This window comes from Myotis lucifugus, unplaced genomic scaffold, assembly GCF_000147115.1.
Source record: "Myotis lucifugus unplaced genomic scaffold, Myoluc2.0 scaffold_13, whole genome shotgun sequence".
In the NCBI taxonomy this organism is placed as follows: domain Eukaryota; kingdom Metazoa; phylum Chordata; class Mammalia; order Chiroptera; family Vespertilionidae; genus Myotis; species Myotis lucifugus.
Window position 1 is genome coordinate 13311175 of NW_005871061.1, and position 12413 is coordinate 13323587.

Below are 12413 nucleotides of genomic sequence, written 5' to 3' on the forward strand. Positions count from 1 at the left end.
TTTAATGCAATCTCAAACAAAATCTCAGCAAGATTTCTTTCTTTTTTTTTCCACAAACTAGAGATATAAACCTTTATTTCACAACTTTGCTATAGTTCACTTTCTAATAGGACATGCACTGAGGACACAGTTTAAAATTCTGGGAAAGCAGATGCTGGGTGTCTTCCAGGCAGGAGCAAAGACATGGTCACTCCAGGGCCGATGCATTCCTGAGGCTCTCAGGCAGCAAGGACCAGATGTTCCAGTGTCATCCAACCCCAGTTTTACTTAGAGCTACCCTCCTTTTTTGGGGCCATCAGTCCTCATTTCATGCCAAATTTTCACTAGAGCCTCCCTGTTCTTCCAAATGAGTTCATGACCATAAGTAATATACCATATTCCAAAGAGAGCTCCCCCAAGATGTGCTTCATGATCAAAACATGTCCATCCCAGGATCATTCCTGCTATATCCTTATCAATAATGGCTTTTAGGGCATTCCCTGTGGCAAACGTGAACATTGGAAGAGAGATAATGGCGAGCATCCCTTCTGGGATCTTAGTGCAGACAGCTGCAAGGACCATCATGATTGCGCCTGATGCTCCAAGTGATGGTCCATGTCTTCCTGTAGGCACTTTACACACATAACTGAAAAAATTGGAAATAACACCTGAAGATAAGTACACCACCATGAACTGCTCTTGACCCAGGATATTCACTATGCTGGAGGAGAAGTACCACAAAACATACATGTTTGTTGCATATGAAACAAGGAGAAATGACTGAATGTAGACATCAAAATTGGAGAACAAAGGTCCTTTGAGGCTGGACTGGATGTGAAATATCTGATCATTCCCCGCTGTAAAGAAGGTGCTCTCCATAAACAGAATACAAAAGCATTTACAGCTAAAATACCTATCAACAGTCCGCTGGCCATCACTTAGGTTATTCCACCACTAAGAAAAAAGGCATTACAAGAGTCTGAATAGGATATGGAGAAGGTTAAAAGACTGTTTCTTCTACAGGAGGAATCAAAGCATTTCTCTTGTATGCTTCACTGTGGGAAGCCACCCCTTGCCAATATTCTCAGTGTACCAAGGAATGCGGAAGGCCAATGGATCTTGAGCTTTAGAAGGGCTGACACTAAGCACTAATTGTTGTGTTGAGATAGTGGTGTCTCAAGGCAATTCCCTAACCTGATAATCCTTTTACTGTTTACCAAACTTTACCTTTGATATGCCTTTATGCATTGCTAAAGGGCAAATGTGTATTCAAGAGAAAAGATGGCAACTGGCAAGAAGGTAGTGAGGGAGAGTGTGTGTGTGAGAGAGGGAGGGAGCAATAGAGGAGTGTGTGGACATGTGTGGTGTGTGTGTGTGAACTAGGGACAGTTAGATCCTGTAGGTCTTCCAGGCAGCTGCCAAACCAGGCAGTCTTAGAAGGTGAAACCCCACTGCCACCACAAACACACTAGGGAGGACACTGCTGTCACAGAAACCACACCATTTTGAATAACAGAACTGATTTAGACTAGGATCCTAACCTTGCCACCACCCAATCTGGTCTCAGATGCAAACTGGAACCCTACAGCCACTTGGGACAAAGACCTGTGACCACAGCTGCAGACCCACGGACATCAAGACTCCAGGCATCCCAGTGGTGGATTTCTGTGAGTCACAGAGCCCATTCCCTTCCATACTGGCTTGCTGCAGTGGCATAGAAACTGCTAGACCTGCTCCGCACAAGCAGGTCTCCTGCTCACACAGGGTGGCTGTGCTACCTGAATGTGAGCCTGGGTGCGCAGACACAGAGAGTTTGTTCCCTGCAGTGCACATTTGCATGACCTGACCCCATGCCCACACAGGGAGGCTGCACTAACTGAATTTGAGCCTGGGCGTGCAGACACAGTGAGTCTGCTTCCTGCAGCGTGCACCCACATAACCAGACACCATGCCCATACAGAGTGGCTGTGCTACCTGAATGTGAGCCTGTGTACATGGACACAGGGAATCGGTTTCCCACAGCACACACTTGTGTGACCAGACCTCAGGCCCACACAGGGCAGCTGTGCCACCTGACTTTGATTCTCGGTGAGTGCACAAGGAAGTCTGTTTCCTGCAGTGCAGGAATGGACGTCCTGCCAACACAGGGCAGCTATGCAACCTGGTCCCCCAAGCAGACTGGGGATCCTGATTCTCCACACAAGAGGCAGCACAGAGCACTAGTGACTTTGTTTCTCATTGCCTGCGCACGGGATCCCTGATTCTGAGGACACGCACACTAAGAGCCAGTGATTCCAATGCTCAGCATATGAGCACACAGGGACCCTGATTCTTGGCGCGAGGCTTCACCAAGCGACAGGGACTCCAATACTCTATTCTCAGCATGGGCACAGGGGGACACTGACTCCTGGCATGTGCTAAGGAACTCTGATTTTTGGCACACCCCAGCAGGGTCTCTTTTTCAGCATGGCGCAGGTGGGGTCCCTGATTCTAGGTGCATGCATGAGGCCAAAATGAGCACCAGTGATTCTAATCCTGGGCAAGCGTGGTTCCCACATACCCACGGCAGCTACATGTCTTGGTGTTGGAGCTCTTCAGCAACACTTAGGGGGTGCAAAGCTCCCACTGCACATGGCTCAGCCCCCACAACTCGATGATTGGACCTTCTGGTGATAGTTAGAATGGGAATACAATGAAACAATCCCCAGAGGAAAGAAAAATAGGAATCTCCAAGAAAAGAAATAAGTGAAACAGAAGCATGCAACATGACAGAAAAAGAATTCAGAGCAATGGACCTAGAGTTCATAAACCAGATGGACGAGAAAATCAACAACCTATGCAAAAATCAGGAAGAAATCAAAAGTGATATAGCTACAATAAAAAAATGCCATGGAAGGTTTCAACAGTAGACTAGAAGAAGCAGAGGTTCGAATTAGTGGGTTAGAGGATAAGGTAGAGAAACAAGCCCAATCTGAACAGCAACTGGAGAAAAAAACTAAAAAGAAGAAGAGCCTAAGGAAGCTTGGGACAACACGGAACAATGTAACATACATGTAATAGGGGTGCCAGAAGGACAAGAAGAGCAGCAAGGATTAGAGAATATATTTGAGGAAATAATGACAGAAAACTTCCCTGATATGGGGAAGAAAAAAGTTACACAAGTACAGGGAGTCCCAAGCAAGATGAATCCCAAAAGATCCACACCAAGACACGTCATAATTACAATAGCAAATGTTAACAACAAAGAGAGAATCTTTAAGGCTGTAAGAAAGAGACAGAGAGGTACTTACAAAGGATACACCATCAGATTATCAAATAATTTCTGAACAGAAACACATCAAGCTAGAAGAGAATGGAATGAAGTATACAAAGTGAAGCAAAGCAAAGGACTGAATCCAAGAATACTCTATCCAGCAAGACCAGGGGTCCTCAAACTACGGCCCGTGGGCCACATGCGGCACGCCAAAAACATTTATCCGGCCTGCCAGGTGTTTTTGCAGCCACTGCCTGTTGCTTAGCAGCCGACTAGTTTTTTTTTAAACTATAGTCCGGCCCTCCAACGGTCTGAGGGACAGTGAACTGGCCCCCTGTTTAAAAAGTTTGAGGATCCTTGAGCAAGACTATCAATCAAAATTGAAGAAGAAATCAGGAGCTTTGCAGATAAAAAAGGGCTAAGGGAGTTTGTCACTACCAAGCCAGTGATGCAAGAAATGCTAAAGTGCTGGCGTCCAACCCCAGCAGGTCCAGGGGTCCCCAAAGGTGTGGACAGAGTTGGCGAAGAAGGAATGACACAGAGACAGCCTTCAGTTGATCAGCAGCCTAGCCAGGATCTTCAGCCAAGTTCTGGTCAGGACCTCCAGCGAAGTTCTGGTTAGGATCTCCAGCCAAGTTCTGTAGCAAGGTTCTGTCCAGGATCTTTTGCCATGTACTCTCACTAGATTCTCTCTTTAGGTTCTGTCTCTAGGTTCTGTGTCTAGGTTCTGTGTAGGATCTCCAGCCAAGTCCTGTCTCTAGGTCCTATCAATTTCTATTCCAAAGGTTAGGGTGTTTCTTATCTCCATTCCAGGGAGTAAAGATTATGTAGCTTAAGTGTGATTGTTCTTAGTTAAAGTGATTAACTACCCACCTGGCACTTAGTTAAGGGGTTTTATCTCCTCCCTAACTTCAGGGGAAAATCCCTACCTGGGGAAACAACCTTTCTCGGAGAGGTGACCTTGGTTAAAACACATAGCGCTAAGGGGAGCAAACATATTAAGAACAGTATGCTATATACGCCAGGTCCCTTGAAACATATGCTGTGCAGACGTTTCTTCTCTGCAGCGACTGTGTCAAGCAGCAAGGATGGACCGGCTCCCGGCACTAAAGGGAATGCTGTAAAAAAGAAGAAATATAAATGTAGGAAGGAACACAGGCATAAAGTACAGAAATGGCTACAAACAAGTACCTATCAATAATAACATTAAACATAAATGGATTAAATGCTCCAATCAAAAGACACCAAATGAGTGAATGGATAAGAAAACATGACCCATATATGTGCTGTCTACAAGAGACCCACATCAGAACAAGGGACTCACACAGAGTGAAAGGATGGAAATATATCTATTAGGCAAATGGAAATGAAAAATAAAGCTGGGGTAACAATATTTATATCTGACCAAATAGACCTCAAAGTGAAGAACATAAGACAAAAGGAGGGCCACTTCATAATTCTAAAGGGATCAATACAACAAAAGGATAAAACTCTGGTAAACATTTATGCACACAATGCAAGAGCAGCCAAATACATTAAAGAAAAAAACCTTCTGGAAGATATCAGGGAAGAGATTGACAGAAACACAATCATAGTAGGAGACTTTAATACCCCATTAACGTCACTAGATAAATCCTCTAGACAAAAAAAAAAAAATCAGCAAAGAAACTTCAATCCTAAATGAATCACTAGATCAGATGGACTTAATTTTCATCTTCAGAACATTCCACCCCAAAACTACAGAGTGCACATTCTTCTCAAGTGCACATGGGACATTTTCAAAGATAGACCACATATTGGGACACAGGCAAAGTCTCTCCAAATTCAAGAGGATTGAAATAATATCAAGCATCTTCTCAGATCACAATGCCATAACATTAGAAATCAACTAGAGTAAAAACAATCACAGAAATTAAAACACTTTGAGGCTGAATAGCATACTATTAAACAACAAGTGGGTTACGAAAGAGATCAAAGAAGAAATAAAAAACATCCTGGAAACAAAAGACAATGAAAACACAACAATCCAAAATCTCTGGGGCACAGTGAAAGCAATCCTGAGAGGGAAGTTCATAGCATTACAGGCCTACCTAAACACACACACACACACACACACACACACAAAAAAAAAAAAAAACTGGTAATAAACCATCTAACTCTGCAACTTGAAGAATTAGAAAGAGAGCAACAAGAAATGTTCAGTGAGAGAAGAAGGAAGAAAATAATAAAGATCAGAGCAGAGCCCTAACCGGTTTGGCTCAGTGGATAGAGTGTCTGCCTGCGGACTCAAGGGTCCCGGGTTCGATTCGGGTCAAGGGCATGTACCTTGGTTGCGGGCACATACCCAGTAGGGAGTGTGCAGGAGGCAGCTGATCGATGTTTCTCTCTCATCAATGTTTCTAACTCTCTATCCCTCCCCTTTCCTCTCTGTAAAAAATCAATGAGATATGAAAAAAAAGATCAGAGCAGAAATAAATGACATAGAGACAAAAAACAAACAAACAAACAAACAAACAAACAAAAACAATACAAAAGATCAATGAAACCAAGAACTGGTGCTTTGAAAGGATAAACAAGATTGATGAACCTCTAGCCAGGCTCACCAAAAAGCAAAGAGAGAGGTGAAATAACAACAGACCCCACAGAAATATGAAGAATATTTAAAAAAATACTATGAGCAACTCTATTCCAACAAACTGGTCAACCTAGAAAAAATGGACATATTCCTAGGAAAATACGACCTCCTGAAACTCAAAGAGGAGGAATAAAAAAATCTGAGTAGGCTGATAACTATGGAGATTGAAGCAGTAATTAAAAAACTTCCTACAAACAAAAGACCTGGACCAGACGGTGTCCCAGGAGAGTTTTATCAAACATTCAAAGAAGAAATAAAAGGTATTTTCCTCAAAAAGTTCAAGAGGAAGGAGCACTTTCAAGCTTTCTACAAAGCCAGCATTACCCTAATCCCAAAATCAGATAAAGACAATACAAAGAAAGAGAATTACAGACCAATATATCACATGAATATAGACACCAAAATTCTAAACAACATTCTAGCAAATCAAATCCAGCATTACATTAGAAAGATAATGGACCATGGCCAAGTGGGATTTATTCCTTGGATGTAAGGAAGGTACAATATTTGCATACCAATATATGTGGTACATCACAAAAACAAATTGAGAGATAAAAACCATATAATCATATCCACTGATGCAGAAAAAGCATTTGAGAAAATTCAACACCCTTTCTTGATAAAAGCTATCAGCAAGGTGAGAATAGAAGGATTATACTTCAACATAATAAAAACCATATATGACAAACCCACAGATAACATCATACTCAATGGTCAAAAACTAAAAACAATTCTCCTAAAAACAGGAACAATACAGGGATCCCCACTCTCACCACTCCTGTTTGACATAGTAGTGGAAGTACTAGCCATTGTAATCATACAAGAAGAAGAAGTAAAATGCATCCAAATTGGAAAAGAAATATGTAAAACTGTCCTTATTTGCAGATGGCATGATATTGTACATGGAATACCCCAAAGACTCCATCAAAAAAGTACTACACTTAATGAATGAATTTGGAAATGTAGCAGGATAAAAAATTAACACCCAGAAGTTTATGGTTTTTCTATACACCCATAATGAATTCACAGAAAGAGAAATTTAAAAAGCAATCCCATTTATCATTGCAATAAAAAAAATTAGGACAACTAAGAATAAACTTAACCAAGGAGATAAAGGACCTGTATTCATAAAATTTCAGGATGCTGAAAAAAAAGAGATAGAGGAAGACTTGAACAAATGGAAGAATATACCATGTTCATGGATTGGTAAAATCAACATTATTAAAATGTCCATACTACCCAAAACAATCTATAAATTCAGTGCAATCCCCTTTAAAACACCAATGGAATACTTCAAAGACCTAGAACAAATTCTACAAAAATTCATCTGGAATAGAAAGAAAAAGACCCTGAATAGCTGCATCAATCTTGAGAAAGAAGAACAATGTTGGAGGGATCACAATACCAGATATGAAGCTATAGTACAAAGCCATTGTTCTCAAAACTGCTTGGTACTGGCACAAGTACAGACATATAGACCAGTGGAACAGAACAGAGAACCCAGAAATTGACACAAGCCATTATGCTCAATTAATATTTGACAAAGGAGGCAACAGCATAAAGTGGAGTCAAGACAGTCTCTTCAATAAATGGTGTTGGGAAAACTGGACAGATATTTGCAAAAAAATGAAACTAGATCACCAACTTACACAATACACAAAAATAAACTCAAAATGGATAAAGGACTTAAACCTAAGATGGGAAACCATAAAAATCTTTGAAGAAGCCATAGACAGCAAAATAGGAGACATCTGTCATAGCAATATCTTTACCGATACAGCTCCTAGGGCAATGGAAGCTAAGAAGAAAATAAACAAATGGGGTTACATAAAAATAAAATGCTTCTGCAGAGCAAAAAGTCCATCAAAAAAACGAAAAGGGAGCCCACTGTATGGGAGAACATATTTTCCAATGCTATCTCCGATAAGGTTTTAATCTCGAAAGTTTATAGTGAACTCATACAACTTAACAAAAGGAAGATAAACAATCCAATCAAAAAATAGGCAGAGGACCTAAATAAACACTTTTCAAAAGAGGACATTCAGAAAGCCAAGAGACATATGAAAGCATGGTCAAAGTCGCTAATCATCTAAGAGATGCAAATCAAAACAACAATGAGGTACCACCTCACACCTGTCAGAATGGCTATTATCAACAAATCAACAAATGCCTAGTGCTGGAGAGGATGCAGAGAAAATGGAGCCCTCTTTCACTGCTGGTGGGAATGCAGACTGGTGCAGCCACTGTGGAAAACATTATGGTGTTTTCTTAAAAAATTAAAAATGGAACTGCCATTTGACCCAGTAATACCACTTCTAGGAATATATCCCAAGAAAACAGAAACACCAGTCAGAAAGGATATATGCACCCCTATATTCATAGTAGCACAATTTATAATAGCTAAGATTTGGAAGCAGCCTAAGTGCCCACCAGCAGGTGAGTGGATTAGAAAACTGTGGTACATCTCCACAATGGAATACTACACTGCTATAAAAAAGAAGGAATTCTTACCATTTGCAACAGCATGGATGGACCTGGAGAGCATTATGCTAAGTGAAATAAGCCTGTCAGTAAAAGAAAAATACCACATGATCTCACTCATTTATGGATAATAAAGAACATTATAAACTGAATAACAGAAATAGATACAGAGACAGAGAAGCATCAAACAGAATGTCAAACTACAGAGAGAAGGGTGGGGAGGGTTGTGGGGGGAGGTAAGAGATCAACCGAAGGACTTGTATGTATCCATATAAGCATTACGAATGGATGCGAGACACTGAGTAGGGGTTGAGGGCATGTGCTGGGGTTAGGGGAGGCCGGAGGAAGGTCAATGGGGGGAAAAGGGAGACATAGGTGTTACTATTTGTAATACTTTAAGCAATAAAATTAAATTTAAAATGTAAATAAATAGCGAACCAGGGCTGAAGTTGGTGTGTCTCTTCAAGAAAGAGGCTCCCCCTGGCCCTCAATGCCTTCTAAATTCATATTTCTTGTATAGTATTTTCATTTGTGTGTTGGCCCCTCCTTCAGATCCTGAACCCCACCACGAAGGTCGTGGCACTTCACCACTTATTCCTGTGTCTGATTTTCCAGGTTCAGCCTTCCTGGTTGCTTTTCGGAATCCACATTTTTGCTGAGTAAAAAAGTTAACCAGCATCCATGCAGCTGTGGCCGGGCCAGGGATGCAGGGAGCTCCTCATAGCTGTGGACGCCCCCATCTCCCCCCAACCCCCGTCACAGCCCACGCCTGGCCATAGCAGCAGCCTTTCTGTGTCCAGCCTTGCCACACCATCTTCCCCCCAGCAAGCTTTCTTAATGGATATTGACAAACTAGCCCAGATCAGCCAACACAATATTAAAGCAAAAGAACAAAGTTGGAGGACTAACACTCACCGACTTCAAGACTTAACTATAAAGCTAAGTAATAAAAAAGTGTGACATTAGTGAAAGAATAGACAAATAGAAAATGGAACAGAAAAGTGAGCCCAGAAATAGGCTCATACAAAATAGTCATCTGAACTTTGACAAAGAACTAAAGGCAATACAATGAAGCAATGAGAATAATTTCAATGAATGGTGCTGTAACAACTGGACAGTCACTTGCCAAAAAAATTCTAAATATAGGCTTTGCATCTCTTGCAACAATTAACTCAAAGTGGATGGCAGACCTAAATGTAAAATGTGAAATTATACAACTCCTAGAAGTTAATGTTGGAGAAACCCAAATGATTTAGGGTATTTTTGAGACACAACAAAGGCACAATCCATAAATAATTAATTGATAAGCTGGACTTCATTAAAAACTTCTCTATTTAAAAAAAAATAAAAAAATAAAAAATTCTCTGTTTTTTTTTAAATTGCTATGATAATGAATAGATAATCCACAGAATGGGGTAAATATTAGCAAAAGACACATCTGATAAAAGAATGATATTAAAAATATATATATACTAGGGGCCGAGTGCACAAAATTCGTGCACTGGGGGGGTGTCCCTCAGCCCAGCCTGCCCCCTCTCACATACTGGGAGCCCTCAGGGGATGTCCTACTGACGGCTTAGGCCCACTCCCCGATCCCCTTGGGAAGCAGGCCTAAGCCGCAGTCTCGCCTCCCTTTTTGAGAGGCGACCGGGCTGATCAGGGGAAGGCACCAGCCACTGCCAGTCACCACAAGCCACCAAGGTGTTTTCATCAACACGGACTCCAGTCCCTTCATCATGAAAAAATGACAACTTTCTTTAGGCATTTTCAAGATGTGTCTTTCATAGGATATGACATTTCTTTCTTTCTTTTTTTTTTATCCTCACCTGAGAATATGTTTCCATTGATTTTTAGAGAATGTGGAAGAGAAAGGGAAAGACAGAGAGAAACATCAAAGTGAGAGGAACACTTTGATTGGTTGCCTCCTGCATGAGCCCTGACCTGGGCTCTGGCCAGAGAGGAGCCTGCAACCTAGGTACATGCTCTTGGTAAGAATTGAACCCAGACCCTGCGGTAGGCAGGCCGAGGCATTATCAACTGAGCCAAACCAGCTAGGGCAGGATATGATATTTCTTAGCCCTCCAGCAGCGGACCTTCATTTTTTTTCTCCAGGAGTGTGGTGGAAAAACCCTAGATCACCTTTTTGGATTCTTATTACCCAAGTTACTAAGAATATTACCAGTGGCATACAGGGAGCTTAGCCAATGAGCGGTCAGAAAAGGTGTTTCCTCTGTAGTTCACTCCGATTGCCAGCTCCACCCCTTCCCAGGCCTACAGCCTCTGGCCGAGGCTTTAGGCCGGGGCAGGGGACCCCCAGACCCCTCCGATCACTGACTCCACCCCTGCCCAGGCCTACACCCTCTGGTCGAGGCTTCAGGCATGGGCAGTGGACCCCCAGACCCCTCCGATCGTCAGCTCTGCCCCTGGCTCAGGCCTTTCCTAGGCTGCTTAGTGCCCACACAGGGCCTACCTCGGAGTGACCAATGTGCCGATGATGTTCCCGGGACCCAGGCCATTGGGCACCTATGTATGCAAATTAACCACCATCTTTGTTGGGTTATTTTGCATACTCATCCGATTGGCTGGTGGGTATAGCGGAGGGACGGTCAATTTATATGTTTCTCTTTTATTAGGTAAGATATCCTCTTAAAACGCAATATTAAGAAAAGAAACAACCTGATTAAAAAATGGGTCCACAACGTTAACAGACATCACACTAAAGATTTACAGATGGCAAATAAGAATTTAAAAAGATTCTCCAGATCATTTCATCAGGAAAACAAAAATTAAAACAACTTTGAAATACCACTATGCATCTATAAGAATGATAAAATCCCAAACACTGTCAACATCAATTGCTGGTAAGAATGTGGGGCAACATAAACTCTCATCCATTTCTAATGGAAATGCCAAATGGCAGAGTGACTTTGGGAGAGTTTGGAAATTTCATGTGAAGTCAAACATACTCTTCCAATGTAATCCAGTAATTGCATTCCTTGATATTTTCCCAAAGGGCTGAAACATGTCTATGCAAAAGTGTGTGCACAGATGTTTATAGCAGTTTTATTCACTATTGCCAAAACTTAAAAGCAACCAAGTTGTTCTTCAATAAATGAATATAAAAACTGTTATAACCTGATAATGGATTATTTTTCAGTTAACAAAAGAAATGAGCTTTCAAGCCATGCAAAGGCATGGAAGAACCTTAAATGTATAGTACCAAGGAAAGAAGTAAATTGGAAATTTTTTTATGATTCCAACTATATGACATTCTGGAAAAGATAAACTACAAAGACAGTAAAATATCAGTGTTTTCCAAGGGTTTTTTTGTGGGAGGGATGAATTGGCAGAGCACAGAGGAGGTCAGCAAAAGTACTCTGTATTATACAATAAGGATGGATATATATCCTTATACATTTGTCCAAACCTATAGAATATACAACACCAACAGTAAATTCTAATATAAACTGTGAACTTTGGGTTATTCTGATGTGTCAGTGTTCATCAATTATAACCAACTAGTGGCCCAGTGCACAAAATTCATGCACATTGAAAGGGAATTAATTAGAGGAAATATTTTAATATTGCTATTTGCCCTTTCTCTATAATAAAAGTGTCAGAGATGAAAGAAAATTAGTAAAATGTATATGAAAATCTTCCTCCTGTCAGAGTCTGGGGCATGCCGCAGGACCCAGAGTCAAGTCCCTGTCCACCCAGGTGGACCTAGAAATTGCGCGAGACCCAGATTTGGCTGGCTCCACCCCCATTGGGTGAGTTCCAGACCTGGCTGGCCCCACCCCCGTCAAGCCCTGCCAGGCAGGGGTGGGGGGGCTCAGCCTCAGATCCCCTGCCCTGGCCTGGTGCCACACAGCCTCAGGTCCATGCTGATCGCTCATTACAGCTCGTTACAGGAATCCCACCTCCGCTGTGGGCACAGCCATCTTTTGTTATGGGAACCCTGCCTCCGCTGTGGGCACAGACATCTTGTGATGGTGTGATGGAGTGAGGATCAATTTGCATATTACTTATTTATTATATAGGATGGACCACTCTGTTGAGGGATGT

General features: G+C 41.8%; 1 pseudogene; it reads right to left on the minus strand.

The window, feature by feature from the left end:
• Positions 1-273: 273 nt before the first annotated feature.
• LOC102431533 lies at positions 274-9162 on the minus strand (annotated as a pseudogene).
• Positions 9163-12413: the final 3251 nt, after the last annotated feature.